The 23286-nt window shown below is 40.5% G+C and overlaps 1 protein-coding gene and 1 pseudogene across 1 annotated transcript in view; both read left to right on the forward strand.

The window, feature by feature from the left end:
* The window catches only part of 6030498E09Rik (RIKEN cDNA 6030498E09 gene), a 189909-nt gene extending 187074 nt beyond the window's left edge, over window positions 1–2835 (forward strand). The window contains exon 4 of the mRNA NM_183126.2: window positions 2290–2835. The gene's annotated coding sequence lies outside the window, so the exon portion shown is untranslated. The remainder of the gene's footprint in view (window positions 1–2289) is intronic.
* Gm14567 (predicted gene 14567) lies at window positions 9934–10374 on the forward strand (annotated as a pseudogene).

Here is a 23286-nt window from a genome sequence, read left to right on the forward strand (position 1 = left end):
TCAGACATACACCAAGACCTATTTAGAAAACAGTTACTGGGAGTAGCAGCATAAATGGCTGGGGTAGGCACTAGTGGGGCCTGTGGTCCCAGGTCCCAAGTTGCAGCCTCAAATATTAACTAGAAACAGTGGCTCCAATGAGTACTGTCAAATAGCAAAAAATGTTGGCATATTAAGTAGAACCACATTTAGATAGTAAGTATGCCTTTAGTTGTAGATATTTGTATTTTAAGTTAGCCAAATAATAGAGTAACAGTAGATTTTAAATTAATCATTTTAGATAGCGTGCTACATCTGGGTTTCATTTTGGTATTTTCATACAGGTGCACCCTCGTACTTTTCTTATATTCATGTTCTCCAGTCACTCTTGCTGGTCACTTTCCTACTCCAAAGTGTTGTGTTTGTACTTTGAGGGCCCTCCACACTGTTCATAGTGGTGGCACTAATCCCCAGCAATGCGCTTGTAAGGCTTCTTTGTTCTAAATCTGTTTTTTGAGGATAGCCATTGGCACTGGATGGGGGGGGGATAGGAGGGGCAATATGGAATCTCAGTGATTTGATAATAGTTTTGATTTGCACTTTCCTGTTGACTAGGAATATATGGATGTTTGCCATTATGCTTACAGGCCATTTGCACTTTTTCTTATAAGAAATTTCCTTCCAGTTCATTTGCTAACTCATTGGTTGGTTGGTTTGTGTTGTGTTAGATGCATATCACAGTACTAGAGTCATTTACATATTCTAAATATGAATCACATTTCAGGTGTGATTTCAGGCAAAGATTTCTCCCATTCCGTGGGTTATTTTCTGTTCTGTTGCTTCCTTTGTGGTGCAGAAGGCTTTTAATTTTATGCAAACCCAGTTTTTTCAGTTCTTGGTATTATTTCCTGAGTGATGTGAGGCTGTTTTGAAATGTCCTTGCCTATCCTTATATCTTGGAGGGTTTTCCTCTTACAATTTAAAACTTTCAGCCTTGTCACTATGGCTTTTGATATGTTTGGAATTAATTTCTATCCAGTAGGTAAAAGAAGGATCTGTCTTTATTTGTATATATGTGAATATCCAGTTTTGCAGTACCAATTTTTGAAGAGGCTATCTTTTCCACATTGACTATTTTGGGTAACATTATTGAAACTCACATGGCTGTAGTTGTTTGAGTTTTTTTTTTTAATTTTTCTCCCATATGTCTATTTCTGTGCTAGTAGCATTCTGTTTTTGCTGTTATGTCTTTGTAGTATTACTTAAGTTCTGATGTTGTGATACTTCCAGTAATTGGTTTTTTGCTTAGGATTTTTGTAGCTCTTTTCTACTTCCATGTGAACCTGTGAATTTTAGGATTTTTTCTTTTTAGTTTTATGAAGAACCTCATTGGAGTTGTAGGGATTAGAATGAGTCTACAATCAGTTAACATAACACAGTTTCAATTATGCTAATGTATGAAAATGGCACAGCCCTCTATCGTGTAGTGCTTGTTTAAGTCTCTTCAGGTCTTTGTAGTTTTAATTGTAGGTCATTCACCTTCTTGTTCAGGTTTATTTGTAGTTTTTGTTATTTTGTTTGAGGCTCTTATGAATGGAATTACTTTCTGAATTCTCAGCAAGCTTGTTACTAACTACTTTGACCATATTGACTTTGTATCTTGATACTTTTCTGAATGTATATATTCAGAAAATCAGGAGTAACAGAATTCTGGTACAGCCTTTGGGGTCTTTTATTTATATAACCCTATCTTCTAAAAATACAGATAATTTAACTTTTTTCTTTGCTATTTATAATTGCATGATTATATTTAAATTGGCAAATAAGCCCCAAGGTTTATCTTGGTTTTAAGTGTATTTAAAGAACCAGCATTTTGTTATTTGTTTTTTTTTTCTCCATTTTTCACAGCAATATGAATATGACAGCCTCCCTTTCACATTGCAGATATGGCAACCAAGAGTCTCAGTTTTTTCAATGCTAGAATTATCTCTCAAGCAAACATATAACACAGTGTGTGCATGCACACACACACACATGCACACACATGCTCACATGCATAGAAAGTTTTCTAGTGTTTACCAAGAGAAAGACAAGTTGCTGTGATCACAGGATCAAAATCTATAAAGACATCATAAAGATATTCAATCACACAAGTTACAAGTTACAAGGGGAAAATGTGTTTTCTATTGGTTTAGAGATACTACACAATTGCACAGCACACATGTCCACGTGTACATTTTCTTACTTTAGAAAGTCACTGATTCTGATTAATGTATAATTGCTCTTTTTTCCCCTCATTTAATTATTCAGTTAGGAGGAATGAAAAGAAGAAGGAGAATGAAGAAAAAAAATCTGTGGTTCACTGTCTTTTAAGTTTTCATTTCTTGGAAGGCCATGGAAATTTTAATGTTGACACCATTCCGAAGTTCATCACACCCAAAGTGGTATCCAAAGACAACTGCCCTTTCTTTGTTACAAATACATTTGATCCTGTTTGCAATGTCAAAAATAATTTTAATTAATATAGAGATTTTATTTAAATAATCATGATACAAACCTTTTAGCCATTTAGTAAACTTATCCTCAGTGAAATGTAAACCTGTTTTAAATCATTTTGTCATTACTCAAGATCCATAGAAATGCCACATTTAAAATGTTTTCTTATGATAGAGATGTGAAAGGTCTTGCTAACTCTGGTATTTACTGCATTAGTCACTAACCACCTCTAGCTCCTAACCATTTCAAATATGGCCAGTTTGAATTTACATGTACTGTAGTTGTGAAAAAATATTGTAGGTTAATATACTGTAGACATGCTAAAATAGTAATAAATGTAAAGAATAAAGATACAGTATTACAATGTTGCCAGTTTCTTTTTGTTAGGACTGCTGCTAAATTGTATTAGATGTCTACTGTACAGTGTTACACTAATGAATAATTTTAAAGAAAATTTTATGGGTAGCCCAAGCTATCTGGAGGCCACGTAGTTCTGCTGAGACCAACAGAGTCTTTGGCTTAGTACATTATTATTATTATTATTATTATTATTATTATTATTATTATTAATTTTATTTATTTACACCCCAAATGTTGCCAACCCTCTGGATCCCCACCTATCCCCTTTCCCCTTCATTTTTGAAAGGGTGTCCCCCCAGTATTCCCCCACCCTGGGGCATCAAATCTCTATAGGATTAGGTACATCCTCTCCCACTGAGTCCTGACAAGGCTCTGCTACATATGTGCTAGGGGCCTCAGACTAACCTGTGTGTGCTTTTTGGTTGGTGCCTCAGTCTCTGGGAGCTCCTAGGGCTCCAAGTTAGTTGACATTTTTGCTCTTCCTATGGGATTGGCATCCCCTTCAGTTCCTTCAATCCTTTCATGAACTCTTCCACAGGGGTCCACAACCTCTGTCCAGTGGTTGGCTGTGAGTATCTGCATCTGTCTCTGTCATCTGCTGGTAGAGCCTCTCAGAGGACAGCCATTCTCTGCTCCTTTCTGCAAGCACAACATAGCATCAGTAATAGTGTCAGAGATTGATGCCTGCCCATGGGGTGGATCCCAAGTTGGGCTGGTCACTGGTTGGCCATTTCTTCAGTCTCTGTTCCATTTTTTCCCTGATTTTTTTTTTAGACAGGAGCAATTTTGGGTCAAAAGTTTTGTAGGTGGTTTAGTGTCCCCATCCCTCCACTGGGAGGTCCTGTCTGACTACTGGAGGTGGTCTCTTCAGGTTCTATATTCCCACTGTTGGGCATTTCAGCTAAGGTCACCTACATTGAGTCCTGGGAGGCCCCCCATCCTGGGTCTTTGGGACTTTCTAGAGGTTCCCCACTCACATGCTTGGTACCAGCACATTTCCATTCATTTTCTTGGCCTTGGGGATCTCTCTCCTTCCTCCACCCCCATACCTGATCCTGAAAGACCCCCGAAGGGAGACCCTCACTCAAGCCTCGGGACAGCCGCGGACCCAAGAAGACACTGAGACCGAACTCAAATTGTAGTGGGCAAGATTTAATAAAGTAACAGCAAGAAAGCACATAGACCAGAGCTCTGGGGTCGAAACTCATACACCTAGTATGGTGTAGAGGAGAATCGACCTTGAGCCAAATTTTTCACAGGCTTATATAGGAAAAACTCAAGGGGGGAGAGCGGGGCAGGGAAAGTACAAGTTTGCATAACTAAGGGGTTCTGCCAAGGGACAAGGGGTTCTGCCAAGGGGATTCTACGTAACTAAGGGGTCATGTCCTATTATTTGGCAATGTACCCGGTTCATTCTGAGGTTGTTCCAGGAGGCCCTTATCTCAAAAATGTTCTTGGAACAGTCTTTAGTTGGGAGGGTTCGAACTCTAGGGTGAGGAGTTCAGGAATGCATTCTGGGGTGAAGAGTTCAGGAGTGTTCTGGGAACAATCTCTAGATGGGAGGGGTCGGGCTCTGGGGTGAGGAAGAGTTCAGTAATTTTTTATCTTTATTCTTCAATCCTTTCCCCCTCCTTTCTCCCACCCAATTCCCTCATTCCCTCTGCCTCCCATGATTATTTTGTTTCCACCTTCTAAGTGGGATTTAAGCATCCTCACTTGGGCCTTCCTTCTTGTTTAACTTGCACTTCTTTGGGTGGGGGAGTTCTTGGGGTTTCTTGGTCTCTAATCAAGACCTACTAAATCAGCCACTCTGGGACTGTGGGCCAGTCTCCTGTGTTTTAAGCAGCTCCCCAGAGGATTTTGTGCACACTAAGTCTTGAGACTCACTGGTTTAGAGTTACAGGAGAACCATCTGAAACTCACCTAAAGTAGGACTAGGCTTACTTCACTGGCCTGAAACTGTTACAAGCAGACTGATTAGGATGGCAAGGGCTGAAAGGTGCAGCAATCACAGCAGGACCAATATTGGCCATGGCTGTGGAAAGCTACATGTTTCCAAAAAGGTAGAGATGTGACATCATATATATGAAATCTAAAGAAACAAACTACTTCTGCAGACTGACTGCTGATATATTTAGAGAGAGACTAAAATGCATCCCTAGAAATTTAACATAGTGAAGATATATATTTATAAAGTTAAGTGATGAATATATAAATGTATCTAGTAGTCCTTTCTGTAGTTACAAAAATACTACCAAGGAAGGAAAAGTTCTTCCTGGAGTATGGGCAGATCTTAGAGTCCAAATATCCTAAAACCTACCATTTGTCATTATGAAGATTTATTTGTCATGGAAGAATATAAACCACGAAATAACACAATTGTATTATTTGAAATAAGCAAGGGTCTTAAACTGAACTATTCTTCTGAACCCAGTTACATGTCTGTTGACCAAATTAAAATTTCTATCCTGTACCCCCTTCCCTTCCTCACTGTGTGTCATGGCTTGTTTCTTGAGCATAGTATCTCCATGATTCTGAAATTGACTGGGTTTACAATAGTGACTGGTCTCAACTGGTTTGGATTTAGCTCTATCCCTCCTCCCATGTGTCTCCTGATCCCTGAACACTAATACAGAATAATATGCAACCTCCATATCAGGACCTACACAGAGACTAGCAATTTGGCCAGGCCCACTTCTAGAGGGTGATTTCTGTGCAATACAACCTCTTAAGCACATTTTGAGGGATGAGGAGAGAAAGTGGTAATGTACTTGTCATGTAAGGATGAGGAACTGAGTTCAATCCACAGAGCCCATATAAAGAGTTGGGTGCAGTGGCATGGCATTTTAATGTCAGCTTCAGAGAGGTGGAGACAAGTGGATCCTTGGGACTCATTGACCAGACAGCTGGACTAACCTACTTGACCAGCTCCAGGTAGTGAGAGAACCCTTCTCAAAAAAGGCCAAGTTATACAGTGTCTGAAGAATGAGAGAGAGAGAACCTTCATTTCTGTCCCTCCCCATGCCACAGCCAAAGATGTACTATAGAATATGTTTGTCAAATTTGTCATATTCTAAACTTTAAGGAAGCTACAACAAAGCTGAAACTCTATCAGAATACATCTTTGGACATTAAGCATAGAACCTAATCTCTTCATCCTGGAGCAGAGTTTTGTTAATTACTCAATAAATTATTAATGGAAAGTTATCAAAAAGAATCACTCAGTAGAGGACAAAGTGGAGATACACAACAGCTTATCTACCAACAATACCCTGGCAAAGGACATCTATTTGAATGAAACTGTCACTGTGGAATTAAAAGTGGAATACAATCAAGCCAATTCAAAATATAGTGTTATGAAAAGGCAAATCTATGACAGAAAAAAAATACATGTTTCTCATGCAAATGTACACTGAAACATGTTTAGTTACATCTTATTCTCTTATCAGGAAAATCAAGCAGCCACTATGAGCAGTTCCTCTCAGAATATAAAGATACAATAAGATGTCCAGAGCTGCATTTCTGTTTAAAGCAAACTGGGTTCAAAAACCAGAAGCAGCTATTTTTCTGGAGCCAATAGGAAAATGGACTAGTTTTTCAGTGCAAGAATATATAAAAGCTCTCCCTTACCAAATGCTGGCCTTGAAGGATGGAATGAAGGGGAAGGCATACTTAAGAAAGTCTTCACTAACTTCTAGTGAACCTGGGTGAAACTTCAGGGGAGATTGGTTGCACTTTGGAAAAGAAGCTATTTGAGGAGCTCTGCTGCAAAGGTGCCTACATCTTAACTGCTAGTCTGGAAGTTCTAGGTAGAGGTGATGACATCAAAGACTACAGCAGGATGGGAAGGGTAGGGTCATAATGTTCTGGGCCACTGCCCCTCCTGTCACAGTGAGCAGCCCTCTCATACTGACTGTCCTTTTCCTACTCTCCTCTTTCAGCCTCCAGGCTCCCTTGAGGTTATGAGTAGGTATGTCAGTGGGGAGAGAGGAGCTCCCTCTCCTAGTAACTTTTGGAAGGAATGTACCTTTAGGAATGAGAGTTGGGAAGGCTGCTTCCCAACACTGAAATTTCCATGGGGCAAAAGTTTATTTCTCGGTGGTAGTGTTACAATTTGCTAGTAGAATCAACTCTAAAATATGTCTTTTAAAATTATATATGTAGAATAATACTATGCCATATGTGGGTGTGTATAAAATATTTTGTATCTTTTGTACTGGTTTTGTACAAGATAGTAGGGACAGTCTGTATTTTTTTGTTGTTTTGTTTGTTTGTTTGAGAAAAGGTTTCTCTTTGAAGCCCTTGCTGTCCTGATACTCACTTTGCAGACCAGGCTAACCTCAAACTCAGAGATCTGTCTGCCTGTAACTACTGAGTGCTGGGATTAAGCACACACACCACTATCCTTGGCTTATTCAGAGTTGTTTTTAATATTTACTATAGTATGATTTTTTTTTCTATATGATAATAGAAAAGCTAGTTAAACTTTAATGTCAGATAAGATAATAGTAATAGAACTTTACAAATCTTTTTATGCTAACTTTAAAAACTGTGTATATTTGGAGGGTTCATGCACATATTTGCATGTGTAGAGCACAGGGAACGAATGGGAAGCTTCTCCCTTTGTTATTCTTCACTTTAAATTTTGAGACAGTGTCTCACTGAAATTTTGTGCATAGCTTTAGATAAATCAGTTAGCCAGTGAACTCTGGGAATGTGCCTGGTTCTCTCACCAGCATGGGGGTTATAGATGTGCACTTTAATGTAAATGCAGATGATACATATTCAAATAACTTCAGAATCTCAAAAGCCATTGCTACATTGATATACACCATACTGCTATTACTTATCTTTTATATAAATATTTAATAAAAAATTATATACCTATAAATATATATCTATTTACATATGTAATTTGAGGTTTTAAAAAATAACCATGCTGTGGATATTGGAATGCAGTATCATACTTTTCCTTTTGGCATTGCACAGAAATTTAATAGCCATAATGTTAAAGAAATTACAGACTTAATTTTTCTATTTACCCAGGGATAGCACACTAAACGGAATATATACAGTCTTTTTTTTTTAATTAGGCATTTTCTTCATTTACATTTCAAATGCTATCCCAAAAGTCCCTCATACCCTCCCTCACACTCCCCTATCCACCCACTCCCACTTCTTGGCCCTGGCATTCCCCTGTACTGAGGCATATAAAGTTTGTAAGACCAAGGGGCCTCTCTTCCCAATGATGGCCGACTAGGCCATCATCTGATACATATGCAGCTAGAGGCACGAGCTCCGGGGGTTACTGGTTAGTTCATATTGTTGTTCCACCTATCATATACAGTCTTATATACATTAGTTTGATAGTAAAAAGTATTCTGTCAAGAGAAGAGAAGAATTACATATTCCCAAAAACATGAAAAAGAAAGCACATCTACACATCAGTTTATATAGTCATTATTCATGTATAATAAAGAGGTTAAAGTTGATTTCTTTTGTTGTTTCATTTTTAAAAGGATGTTTCATTTTTTGTGTGTGCATTAGTCAGTATTCTCAAAAGGAATAGAAATGATAAAATGAATATACCATATGCTTATGAGTGAATGCCATAGGTATAGGCACCTACAGAGTCCAGAAGATAGCATCAGATCTTCAGTAGTTAGAGTTGGAGTCAGTTGTGAGCTATCCTATGTGAGTTCAAGTCTTATGAAACAGTAGGAAACACTCGTTTTAACTGCTGAGCTATCTTTCCAACAACCTTATTGTTGTTTCTTAAAACAGAGTATCATTGTATAGCCAATGCTATTGCTTAGCCTCCTAAATGCTGGGATTTACAAGCATAAGCTTTAAGAGTAATTTTTGTTTTCTTGTACTGTATTCTGTATCTTACTAATTCTAAAATTTTTAGAAAGGTAACTAAATTTGTTTGCTTTCATCACTATGTTTCAAAAGACATATTATGCAGTTCCTGGAATGGGCTTATGTTCTACTCAACCTACAATAAACTGAAACTTTTAATCAAGCTTGTGTTTACAAAACCTAACATAATGGATGGCATAGACTAGCCATGCAGTACAGTTTAGAGTATCTCTTGTTTTGCTACCATGATAAAATGACTGACTGGTAGTTGTGGTTCACTGTCATCCCTCAGCATGGAGAACATCTGCTACTGCACCTCACTAGCATGGAAGAAAGTCAAATTTCAGAACTGAAAGAATGATTTCTTCTGAATATGCATCACGTTTGAAACACCATAACTTTAAAAACTCTAAGTCAAGCCACACTATATTGGGAACAATCTGTAATGGTACAAACATCATAAGGTCATTACAAAGTCCTCCATCCCCTGGGAAGCTTGTGCTAGGAATAGTTCAGCAATTGTGCTGCTTCCTAACTCACTTGACTGAATCAATCAATATGTTACAGGCTAATAACAAATGTTTACCTTATAATTGCCCTTCTGCCAAAGACTAACAGCATAAAAATGTTCAGAAGTCACTCTCAAACAAATTATCACATAGTTTTTTTTGCTTTTTGTTTGTTTTACTGGATGGATAAGAAAAAGCATTGCAAAGTTGGAATGCAGGTACTTTGCAGATGACTAATATCTGAATTACATAAAGACTGTAGAAGATTAAATACCAAGAACTCAAGCAATCCAATTAACAGATGGGCACTGACATGTGCAGCTCTCAAAAGATGAAGTACAAATGGCCAAACAATATGAAAAATACCCAATGAGGAGAACAATCCCTGTAATGCAAATGAGAGCTATCAATTGAGGCTCTTCTTTTCCCATTCAGAGTGGTGGTCATTAACAAATGACAATAGATGCTGCTGAGCACCTGTGGAAAGGAGAATCCTTATTTACTGATGATAGAAATATGAATTAATCCAGCCATAGTAGAAATCAGTATGAAGGTTTCAAACCATGAAATATAGATCTACCATATTACATAGCTATGCCACTCATGAATATTTATTCAAGGGATTCTGTAACTCAATATTATCTTGCAAACCAATGTGTACTATAGCATTGTTCACAACAGCAATGCTATGGAGCCAACCTAGGTGTTCATCAGAAGATGTGTTAAAACGCTTCTTCCAGCTGTGGAGGCACTAACAATGGACGCTCAGAAAGATGTTCAACCACCAAAGCAGCAGCCAATGATATATATTTGTGGAGAGTGTCACACCGAAAATGAGATAAAGTCCAGGGATCCCATCAGATGCAGAGAATGTGGATACAGAATAATGTACAAGAAAAGGACTAAAAGATTGGTGGTTTTTGATGCTCGATGAAATGTGGGAGTTCAGAAGTATCTTCATTCATACATTTGCCTCATTGATGTTTCTCTTTAATGTATAGCATTTGGCTTAGTTTACTTAATGAAAACAACTGTATGCCTATGATTTCATTTAGAAATACAATTGTATTTTAATACTTTGTATAAAGGAAATTTTGGTTCAATATATGGCTTAATTTATTGCTTTTGTAATCCGTCACACAGTGAAGATTAAAAGTGTTTCCTCAAAAAAAAAAAATCTGGTACATATATACAATGGAATTTATTTTAAGCCACAAGGAAGAATGATGTCCTGTCATTTGAAAAAAAATGGATGCAACTGAATATATTCATACTAAGTGAATTAAATCAGAGTCATACAAATATATTTTTTTCATTTGAGGATCATATGTTTTGTATAAATATATAAAGTATGCTTATGTGATATGAAAGTGAGAACAGAAATGTTTAGGGGAATGAAGATGACTAGCAGGAGTGGGGAAGTGAGAACAAGGGAGTCAGGAAGAGTTATGGGGGAAACATGGTCAAATTATGCAGAGTACTTGTAGGAAATGTTCTTATTGTTATGGTCTTGAACATCACACAGCTTGAGAAGGATCATACCAGGCCAAACAGTTCCACATGAGGTTTAATGGGAGAGAGAGGAGCAAGGTGGCAGTGGAAAGAGAAGGGAAGGAGGGAGGGAGGGAGGGAAGGAGGGAGGGAGGGAGGAAGGGAGGGAGGGAGGGAGAGAGAGAGAGAGAGAGAGAGATATCAGTAGGGCCCTCATATATGGGTGCTGATGTAATCACAGGTAAAGGTAGGAGGTGAGCCAAGTGGATTCTGGGAATATGGTGGCTGTTGCCTTGGCACCAGGTGTTCAGGTCCTGCCTAAGTGATGCCACGGGTTTCAGAGGTCCCGATACCAACATACCTCCCTTTTTGTTATTGTAAAGAAAAGGGGAAAAATGAAGGGGGAAGCCAATGGTGAAAAGGGAATGAGGGCGTTGTGTCTCTTAAGTTTCTTCCTGTTGTCTAGGAGGGTCATCAATATTGGGGTGTAGCTGACTTTCACCATCCAGGATCCACTTGATAAATGTTCACATCAGGTTCCTCTGTGGACAGTGGCTCTTCTGTGGGCAGTGCCTGGTAATCCTGTAACAGGAACTGATTATTAGTTTGTTTATTTATTTATTTTTTGTATTTGTTGTTGAAGAAATGTGGAAACAAGATGAATGAGGAAGGGAACAAATAATTACATCAGGAGGATGACTATAAAAGGTGTCACAAAAGTATCCACTTCCATATAGGATTTTTTAAAATCCCAGAACTGGAGGTCTCACGTTTCCTGAAATTCTTTAAGTCTGACTGTAGCTCCTGGATTTTATTTCTCACTATCCCAGATTGGTTGACATAGAAACAGCATTCTTCTTGGAGGAACAGGCAAAGGACACCTTCTTTAGCTGTCAGGACATCTAGCCCCTTTCAGTTCTGTAGCACAACAGCTGCCAAAGAATTGATCTGTTTCTGGATAGTAAGCACAGTTTCAGACATTTCTTGAAGATTGCTGTTAAACTGGGAAGTGAACTTATTATACTGGGTCATGGAAGTCGTTATCCCTGCAATTCCAGTACCAGCACCTATGGCTATTCCCATAGCGACCAAGAGTGGCACGACCTGAACTGCCCTCTTATGTTGGGCAGCTATCATATCTACAACTGGGATTGGCAGGGTCTCATTTCCCTGGATCACTCCCAGTTCAGGGAAAAGGAGTACCAACGTGCAGACTCCTGACCAGCTGGCGGGTAAGCAATGATATGCCTGAGTCCACAAGGAATTGACATGTTCTGGACTGCAGAGCATTGTGGCCGAAATGATATATCAAGGGTTATGGTTCTATTGCAGTCTAGGGAACTTAGTGTTCCTACAGGACATGTCCTGGAGGTCTTAAGACACTTTACCATGCCAAAGAAAGGGATAGAGGTAAGGTATGGAGGCATGGCAACATTGGAGTAGGGGCAGCTGACAAAGGATGAGGTAAGGTTACTTGGCAGTATCACTGGAATTGCCGTAAGTGACAATTGTGAGTTAATTCCAGGGGGGTACACATAACCAGCAATCTTTAAAGCATCCAGGCCTGGTGACATGAGTTGGTATGCTGAGGTCAAGTTTGAAGCAAAAGGCAAAATGACAAGTTAGTGCCATTTATGAGGGGTGATATCAAAGAGGTAAGGACCTCAGAGGAGTGTTTGATTATCTCCCCTACTTTTCTGATATCTAGGGGTTGGGCAATTGAGATATATTTCTCTGGATATGGATAGTACTTACTGGGGATCTGGGCTGTTTTTTATGGTAGAGCTGACCAACTTCTGTCTCCCACCTGGAATCCCATGGGTCTTGAATATAGAGTGTCTTGTGGTGTTGATAGAAGAAATGATTGGTCCATGCTCCTAGCATATGCATCTGACAAGACCAACATGGGCAGCCCTCATATTCTCTGTCCACTTTCTACAATAATCTTTTGTCTGGTCAAAGAGAATGCAAGTATAGAGATAATAATATTTAGGTGGGATAACAGATATAGGGATGATAGCAATTTGGATCAGTTCCTGGAATCTGGCTACGGAGCAGTTTCCTGACCCTATTTGGAAAGACTGTTATCTGTGGGGGTTTCTTGGACCTCAAATGTCCAGATGTAAGGGCTGCCCTGGATGGAAATCAACAGCAGGGGGAAGATGAGAAACCCATGTCTAATCCAGTGAGGTTGAGTGCAGCTGCCAGAGTGTCTTCTGGAGTTTAACAGAACACAGTCCTGTTAGGGTTGATGTGTATGAGGAAGGACAAATGAAAAGTTTGAGCTAGACAGATGGACACAATGAGAGAGTCCCTTGAGTTCAGCAACTGTAGGGGTCATGAGGATGACCTTAAAAGGGCCATGGCATTTAGGAGAAAGGGGTGAGGGACGATGGTCTGGAGGAGATAGAAGGACCTGGTCTCCAATGTTGACAGGTAGTGGACAGGGGACAGTGTGTGGTCACAGTAGATGGTGGTCAGCAAAGTTCCATAGAAGAGAATGGAGGTGGCAAAGCAATGGGGTGAGTAGATGGTTTAGGGAGGGGGGAGAACATTTAGATGAAAGACCAGGAGTTAGTACCAGATATCCATACATGAGTTCAAAGGGTGAGATGAGAAGAGGTTGCTTGGGGAGAGCTTGTAGCCAGAAAAGAGCCAGAGGTAGTTTTACTCAATCACAGTGAACTTCCTGTGACAGCTTAACATGAGTGAATTTTAAAGAGCAGTTGGTTCTTTCTACCTTACCTGAAGGTTGAGGGTGGTAGGGAATGTGAAAATGCCAGGGGGATGTCTAGGGCCTTAGATAGAATTTGAGAAACTTGGGAAGTAAATTTGGGACCATTGTCTGATTGGAGAGAGGCTGGTATACGAAACTGGGGGATGATCTCTTGGAGGAGAAGATCAGAGACTGTCTGAGCCCTTTTGTTAGTTGTGGGAAATGCCTCTACCCACCACAAGAAGGTTTCCACCAAGACCAGGAGGTACTTGGCATGTCTAACAGTAGGCATGTGGGTTAAGTCAAGTTGCCAGTCAGTTCCAGGAAGGGAACCTCTAGCCTGATGGGTAGGAAAAGGGGTGCTACTATACCTTGAGTTGGAGTTAGACATCTCACAGATTTTGCAAGAAGCAGTGATAGATTTTAAGAAACTTAAGTCCTCAGAAGTAGGCTGTAGGTGGATCTTAACAAAATAACACAATGCTTGGCTATTAGGATGAAAGAGTTGGTGAAGATAAAATAGTTTGGCAGATGTCAGGGGGTGAAGGTTTAGTGTAAGAATGTCCTGGGGAAGATGACACAAGTCTAGGATCCTAAGGGCCACAGCCCTTGTCACAACTGCCTTGTCAGCTCAGTTGTTTCCCTTGGAGACAATAGAGTCATCTGTCTGGTGGGATGTACAGTGGACAATCCCAATAGCTGTGGGGAGATGGGAGTCCTTTAGCACGAATATAATTAGGTTTACATTAGTTACTGATCCTCCTTTTGTGGTAAGTATCCCACGCTCATTCCAGATAGTGGTGTGGGACAGTAGGATATGGAAAGCATATTTGGAATCTGTGTAGATGTGGAGAGATTTTCCCTGTGCCATTTGAAAGGCATGGGTAAGGTCGATTAGTTCAGCCTGTTGATTGGTGGCATGAGCAGGAAGGGTCTGTGCCTCCACCACCTCGGTGTCTGACATTATGGCATAGCCAGCTCTTCTGGCCCCTTTGTGTAAAAAGGAGCTGGCATCTATATACCAGGTATAGATGCCCTGAGGCAATGTGCCCTCCTGTATGTGTGAAGGATGAGGTAATAGTTCCTTTAAAGTTTCAGTGCAGGAGTGAGATGGGGAGTGGTCAATATTTGGTTGAGGAAGAAGATTGGAAATGTTAAGAGGTAGGCATGATTGGAAGGTGAGCATGGAGTCTTCTATTAGAGCTACCTGAAGAGAAAGAACCCTAGAGGGAGGTAGAGTCTGTAAGCTTTTATATGTTAGGAGCTGTGAGAAGTTATGAGAAGAGAAGACTAGATCTAACCAAACAAGGATGAGCACCTTGTGTCCATACCTTAGCAGCCACTGAATTCTGTATTTGAGAGTCAAAAAAACTAACCTTTGGTTTTTTTTCCACAAGTATGCTATGGATGCAAAAGAAGGTCCCAGTTGATGACTCCAAGGGCAAATCCCTCTTTTTCAGTTATGTAGAGGGAAAAATGACGAATCAGGTCAGGGAGATGTAAAGCTGGGGCCTTAAGGAGAGCCTGTTGGAATCTTTGAATGGGCTTCATAATAGGTTTGAGAAGAGGTTCATGGGTAGAGCCTAATGCTGCTTCATATAAGGGACAAGAAAGGAGGGAAAAGGGAGGAACCCACGAACTTAAAAAAAAAAAACTTGCTATTCCTAGGAATGATAAAATCTCTTCCTTTGTAGAAGGAACAGTTAGAGACTGAATTAGATTCTTTTTATTTTTTCTATTGTGGGCTGGAGTAATTGTTAGTCCCAAATAGGTGACCTGAGGAGTGGACAGTTGGACTTTAGAAGGTGAGACCCTCTAGCCTCGACTGGAGAGGAAATTTGGAAGAGCAGAGGTTTCAGCTTGGCTAATTTCTAGAGAGGGGCTACAGAGAAGAATATCATCTACACAAAGTATAATCTTAGATTTACAGAGAGACAGAAATAATAAGTCAGAAGCCAGGGCCTGACCAAATAGGTGTGGGCTTTCCCAGAATCCCTGAGGTAGAACAGTTCAGGTAAGTTGCTTGAAAAATGGGTATCGGAGGCAGCGCCATCTTCGGCTCCAGACAACCGGCCACCTTCCTGGTGAGAACACAGGGGTCCGCCCGGCCCAAGAAGTTTCTGCTTCAGGCCCCGGTGGGAGCCTCCTTGGCTCCGGGACTCCGTGGAGGGCAGGCTGCACGGGTGAGGGTGTGGAATACAGAGGCCAGCCATTTCTGGGACAGGCGAAAGCCACAGCACTTCTGAGGCGGCGCCATCTTCGGCTCCAGACAACCGGCCACCTTCCTGGCCAAAGCAACACACCTTCTGGGAAAGATCCTGTTTTGGGCCTTCATCTTCAGCCAGGAGGAGGTCCAAACACCAGATAACTGTGCACCTTACCTGAAAGAGGAGAGCTTGCCTGCATAGACTGCTCTGACCACTGAAACTCAGAGGAGAGAGCTAGTCTCCCACATCTGCTGATAGAGGGTAACAAAATCAACAGAGGAACAATCTCTAAACGAAGACAACTATAACAACTAACTCCAGAGATTGCCAGATGGCGAAAGGTAAACGTAAGAATCCTACTAACAGAAACCAGGAACACTCACCATCATCAGAACCCAGAATGCCCACTTCGCCCAGCCCAGGGCATCCTAACACACCTGAAAAGGTAGACCTGGATTTAAAAGCATATCTCATGATGATGGTAGAGGACATAAAGAAGGAATTTAATAACTCACTTAAAGAAATACAAGAGAACACTGCTAAAGAGTTACAAGTCCTTAAAGAAAAACAGGAAAACACAACCAAACAGGTAGAAGTCCTTATATTAAAACAGGAAAACACATCCAAACAGATGATGGAAATGAACAAAACCATACTAGACATAAAAAGGGAAGTAGACACAATGAAGAAAACCCAAAGTGAGGCAACGCTGGAGATAGAAACCCTAGGAAAGAAATCTGGAAACATAGATGCCAGCATCAGCAACAGAATACAAGAGATGGAAGAGAGAATCTCAGGTGCAGAAGATTCCATAGAGAACATCGGCACAACAATCAAAGAAAATGGAAAATGCAAAAAGATCCTACATAAAAACATCCAGGAAATCCAGGACACAATGAGAAGACCAAACCTACGGATAATAGGAGTGGATGAGAATGAAGATTTTCAACTCAAAGGACCAGCAAACATCTTCAACAAAATTATTGAAGAAAACTTCCCAAATATAAAGAAAGAGATGCCCATGAACATACAAGAAGCCTACAGAACTCCAAATAGACTGGACCAGAAAAGAAATTCCTCCCGACACATAATAACCAGAACATCAAATGCACTAAATAAAGATAGAATACTAAAAGCAGTAAGGGAAAAAGGTCAAGTAACATATAAAGGCAAGCCTATCAGAATTACACCAGATTTTTCACCAGAGACTATGAAAGCCAGAAGAGCCTGGACAGATGTTATACAGACACTAAGAGAATACAAATTCCAGCCCAGGCTACTATACCCAGCCAAACTCTCAATTACCATAGATGGAGAAACCAAAGTGTTCCACGACAAAACTAAATTCACCCATTATCTCTCCACGAATCCAGCCCTTCAAAGGATAATAACAGAAAATAACCAATACAAGGACGGGAACCACGCCCTAGAAAAAACAAGAAGATAATCCCTCAACAAAACTAAAAGAAGACAGACACAAGAACAGAATGCCAACTTTAACAACAAAAATAACAGGAAGCAACAATTACTTTTCCTTAATATCTCTTAATATCAATGGTCTCAACTCCCCAATAAAAAGACATAGACTAACAAACTAGCTACACAAACAAGACCCAAAATTTTGCTGCTTACAGGAAACTCATCTCAGAGAAAAAGATAGACACTACCTCAGAATGAAAGGCTGGAAAACAATTTTCCAAGCAAATGGTATGAAGAAACAAGCTGGAGTAGCCATCCTAATATCTGATAAGATTGACTTCCAACCCAAAATCATCAAAAAAGACAAGGAGGGGCACTTCATACTCATCAAAGGTAAAATCGTCCAAGAGGAACTCTCAATTCTGAATATCTATGCTCCAAATACAAGGGCAGCCACAATCATTAAAGAAACTTTAGTAAAGCTCAAAGCACACATTGCACCTCTCACAATAATAGTGGGAGACTTCAACACACCACTTTCACCAATGGACAGATCATGGAATCAGAAACTAAACAGGGAAACAGTGAAACTAACAGAAGTGATGAAACAAATGGACTTAACAGATATCTACAGAACATCTTATCCTAAAACAAAAGGATATACCTTCTTCTCAGCACCTCATGGTACCTTCTCTAAAATTGACCACATAATTGGTCACAAAACAAGCCTCAACATATACAAAAATATTGAAATTGTCCCATGCATCCTATCAGATCACCATGGACTAAGGCTGATCTTCAATAACAAAATAAATAATAGAAAGCCAACATTCACATGGAAACTGAACAACACTCTTCTCAATGATACCTTGGTCAAGGAAGGAATAAAGAAAGAAATTAAGGACTTTTTGGAGTTTAATGAAAATGAAGCCACAACGTACCCAAACCTATGGGACACAATGAAAGCATTCCTAAGAGGAAAACTCATAGCTCTGAGTGCCTCCAAAAAGAAACTAGAGAGAGCACACATTAGCAGCTTGACAACACACCTAAAAGGTCTAGAAGAAAAGGAAGCAAATACACCCAAGAGGAGTAGAAGGCAGGAAATAATCAAACTCAGGGGTGAAATCAACCAAGTGGAAACAAGAAGAACTGTTCAAAGAATCAACCAATCAAGGAGCTGGTTCTTTGAGAAAATCAACAAGATAGATAAACCCTTAGCCAGACTCACTAGAGGGCACAGGGAAAGCATCCTAATTAACAAAATCAGAAAGAAAAGGGAGACATAACAACAGATCCTGAACAAATCCAAAACACCATCAGATCCTTCTACAAAAGGCTATACTCAACAAAACTGGAAAACCTGGATGAAATGGACAAGTTTCTAGACAGATACCAGGTACCAAAGCTAAATCAAGATCAGGTTAATGATCTCAACAGTCCTATATCCCCTCAAGAAATAGAAGCAGTAATTAATAGTCTCCCAGCGAAAAAAAGCCCAGGACCAGACGGGTTTAGTGCAGAGTTCTATCAGACCTTCAAAGAAGACCTAATTCCAGTTCTGCACAAACTATTCCACAAAATAGAAACGGAAGGTACTCTACCCAACTCATTCTATGAAGCCACAATTACTCTGACACCTAAACCAAAAAAAGACCCAACAAAGATAGAGAACTTCAGACCAAATTCCCTTATGAATATCGATGCAAAAATCCTCAATAAAGTTCTTGCTAACCGAATCCAAGTACGCATCAAAACAATCATCCATCCTGACCAAGTAGGTTTCATCCCAGGGATGCAGGGATGGTTCAATATACGGAAATCCATCAATGTAATCCAGTATATAAACAAACTCAAAGACAAAAACCACATGATCGTCTCGTTAGATGCTGAGAAAGCATTTGACAAAATCCAACATCCATTCATGACAAAAGTCTTGGAAAGATCAGGAATTCAAGGCCCATACCTGAACATGATAAAAGCAATCTACAGCAAACCAATAGCCAACATCAAAGTAAATGGTGAGAAGCTTGAAGCAATCCCACTAAAATCAGGGACTAGACAGGGCTGTCCACTCTCACCCTACCTATTCAACATTGTACTTGAAGTCCTAGCCAGAGCAATTCGACAACAAAAGGAGATCAAGGGGATACAAATTGGAAAGGAAGAAGTCAAAATATCACTTTTTGCAGATGATATGATAGTATATATAAGTGACCCTAAAAATTCCACCAGAGAACTCCTAAGCCTGATAAACAGCTTCAATAAAGTAGCTGGATATAAAATTAACTCAAACAAGTCAATGGCCTTTCTGTACACAAAGGATAAACAGGCTGAGAAAGAAATTAGGGAAACAACACCCTTCTCAATAGTCACAAATAATATAAAATCCCTTGGCGTGACTCTAACTAAGGTAGTTAAAGATCTGTATGATAAGAACTTCAAGTCTCTGAAGAAAGAAATTAAAGAAGATCTCAGAAGATGGAAAGATCTCCCATGCTCATGGATTGGTAGGATCAACATTGTAAAAATGGCCATCTTGCCAAAAGCAATCTACAGATTCAATGCAATCCCCATCAAAATTCCAACTCAATTCTTCAACGAATTAGAAAGGGCAATCGGCAGATTCATCTGGAATAACAAAAAACCAAGGATAGCAAAAACTCTTCTCAAGGATAAAAGAACCTCTGGTGGAATCACCATGCCGGACCTAAAACTGTACTACAGAGCAATTGTGATCAAAACTGCATGGTACTGGTATAGTGACAGACAAGTAGACCAATGGAACAGAATTGAAGACCCAGAGATGAATCCACACACCTATGGTCACTTGATCTTTGACAAGGGAGCTATAACCATCCAGTGGAAAAAAGACAGAATTTTCAACAAATGATGCTGGCACAACTGGCGGTTATTATGTAGAAGAATGCGAATTGATCCATTTCTATCTCCTTGTACTAAGGTCAACTCTAAGTGGATTAAGGAACTCCACATAAAACCAGAGACACTGAAACTTATAGAGGAGAAATTAGGGAAAAGCCTTGGAGATATGGGTACAGGGGAAAAATTCCTGAATAGAACAGCAATGGCTTGTGCTGTAAGATCAAGAATCGATAAATGGGACCTCATAAAATTGCAAAGCTTCTGCAAAGCAAAAGACACCGTCAATAAGACAAAAAGGCCACCAACAGATTGTGAAAGGATCTTTACCTATCTCAAATCGGATAGGGGACTAATATCCAATATATATAAAGAACTCAAGAAGGTGGACTCCAGAAAATCAAATAACCCCATTAAAAAATGGGGCTCAGAGCTGAACAAAGAATTCTCACCTGAGGAATACCGAATGGCAGAGAAGCACTTGAAAAAATGTTCAACATCCTTATTCATCAGGGAAATGCAAATCAAAACAACACTGAGATTCCACTTCACTCCAGTCAGAATGGCTAAGATCAAAAACTCAGGCGACAGCAGATGCTGGCGAGGATGTGGAGAAAGGGGAACACTCCTCCATTGTTGGTGGGATTGCAAGCTTGTACAACCACTCTGGAAATCAGTCTGGCAGTTCCTCAGAAAATTGGACATAGTACTACCGGAGGATCCAGCAATACCTCTCCTGGGCATATATCCAGAAGATGTCCCAACCGGTAAGAAGAACACATGCTCCACTATGTTCATAGCAGCCTTATTTATAATAGCCAGAAGCTGGAAAGAACCCAGATGCCCCTCAACAGAGGAATGGATACAGAAAATGTGGTACATTTACACAATGGAATACTACTCAGCTATTAAAAAATGAATTTATGAAATTCTTAGGCAAATGGATGGACCTGGAGGGTATCATCCTGAGTGAAGTAACCCAATCACAAAGGAACTCGCACAATATGTACTCACTGATAAGTGGATATTAGCCCAGAAACTTAGGATACCCAAGATATAAGATACAACTTGCCAAACGCATGAAATTCAAGAAGAACGAAGACCAAAGTGTGGACACTTTACCCTTTCTTAGAAATGGGAACAAAACACCCATAGAAGGAGTAACAGAGACAAAATTTGGAGCTGTGTTGAAAGGATGGACCATCTAGTGATTGCCATATGCAGGGATCCATCCCATAATCAGCTTCCAAATGCTGACACCATTGCATACACTAGCAAGATTTTGCTGAAAGGACCCAGATATAGCTCTCTCTTGTGAGACTATGCCAGGGCCTAGCAAACACAGAAGTGGATGATCACAGTCAGCTATTGGATGGGTCACTCGGCCCCTAATGGAGGAGCTAGAGAAATTACCCAAGGAGCTAAAGGGAACTGCAACCCTATAGGTGGAACAACAATATGAACTAACCAGTACCCTGGAGCTCTTGACTCTAGCTGCATATGTATCAAAAGATGGCCTAGTCGGTCATCACTGGAAATAGAGGCCCATTGGACTTGCAAACTTTATATGCCCCAGTACAGGGGAACACTAGGGCCAAAAAGGGGCAGTGGGTGGGTAGGGGGTTGGGGGGGTGGGTATGGGGGACCTTTGGGATAGCATTGAAAATGTAAACGAGGAAAATACCTAATTAAAAAAAAAAGGAAAAAAATGGGTATCAGGATCAGTCCAGGAAAAGGCAAATATTTTCTGTGACTGGGCATCTAGAGGGATAGAGAAAAATGCATTGTTGAGATATAGGACTGAGAAATGGGAAGTCCCTGAAGGGATAGTGGAAAGAAGTATGTAAGGATTAGCCACAATAGGATGGAGAGGAGCCACTGCAGAATTAATGCCCCTGAGGTCTTGAACTAGATGATAGGTACCTTTAGGTTTCTTAACTGCTAGTATAGGGGTGTTGAAGGGGGAAGAGGTGGGGCAAAGGAGTTTTTTTTCTCAAGAGGTCCCCTGAGGCTGGAGAGAGAGAGAGAGAGAGAGAGAGAGAGAGAGAGAGAGAGAGAGAGAGAGAGAGAGATTGAGTGTTCAGCTTGGGTTATGCACCTGGTAGAGTCCAGTAATTGGATGACAACAGGAGAATGGTGTTTAGCAACAGAGGGTTTCTGGACGTACCAGACTCAGGGATCTACCTGAGAAGAAAGGAAATATCATGGTAGTATTAGTAGGTTGACTGACTAGAAGGAGGAGCAGAAGAACTGCTGGTGAGCTTGGGTTTAGGCAAATGAGGGGAGAAAAGGAAATAGAGGCTCCCAGCCTAGTTAGAAGATCCCTTCCCCAAAAGGGGATAGGACATGTTGGCACTACAAAAAAAGGAATGGGTGAAAGATACACCCCTAAAATGAAACTAAATGGTGAGGTTTGGTGAGGGAAGTAAGATTGTCCTCCTACCCTGACAATAGGAAAATGAGAAGGAGAAGTGGGTCCCCAAAACGCCTTCAGGAGTGAGTAAATGATCCCAGTGTCTAAGAGGAAGGAAATGGGCTGCCCAAATACCATGATATCTACCTGGGGCTCCCTGCTAAGTGATGGCAGTGGTAAGGTCAGGGGAGGTTGGGACTCCTCATTTGGAGGGTTATGTGGGTGTGATGTCCCTCTGCTCTGCCTAACATGAGGGCAATTGACAGCCTAATGTCCTTCTTGATGGCACCTAGGGCGTGGCCCCCTTGGCTTGTGGAAGTTAGGGCAGGCTTTTGCCCAATGACCTTGTTGCCCACATTTGTAGCAGGTATCTGGTGATCTCTGAGTCTTAGAAGACCAGGATTCCAGGGCAGTGGCTGGGGCTGCTCGGACAACCTTTGCCAGCATATGGCATTTTTGTTTGAGAACTTTCTCATCTCTCTCTTGGTAAACTTTGAAGGCCAGCGCTAAGACTTCTGCCTGTGGATTTAGGGGTCCCCTCTCCAGCTTTCTACATTTAGCTTTTATGTTGGGGTAGCTCTGGGAGAAGAAGTAGGTCATCAGAAGTTGCTTACCTTCTGGGTTTTCAGGGTCCATATTTGTATGCTGCAATAAAGCCTTTGTGAGGCATTCTAAAACCTGAGATGGATTTTCCTGATAGTCCTGGACAACCTCTTGGAGTTTTTCAAAATTTACCAGCTTTAAGGCTGCCTTTCTTAGGCTGACCAAAAGGCGTATTATAAACCTGTCTCTGGCTAAAATACCACCTGCAGAATTATAATTCCATTGAGGATCCTGGTCAGGCACTGCCTCTGATCCAATTGGATATGCTCTATCTGCTTGATGAATTTTGTCTGCATGCATTCTTGCTTGCTCCCATAATCGCCTGCATTCCTCAGGAAGTAAGTTATTAGT

This window comes from Mus musculus, chromosome X (assembly GCF_000001635.26).
Source record: "Mus musculus strain C57BL/6J chromosome X, GRCm38.p6 C57BL/6J".
In the NCBI taxonomy this organism is placed as follows: domain Eukaryota; kingdom Metazoa; phylum Chordata; class Mammalia; order Rodentia; family Muridae; genus Mus; species Mus musculus.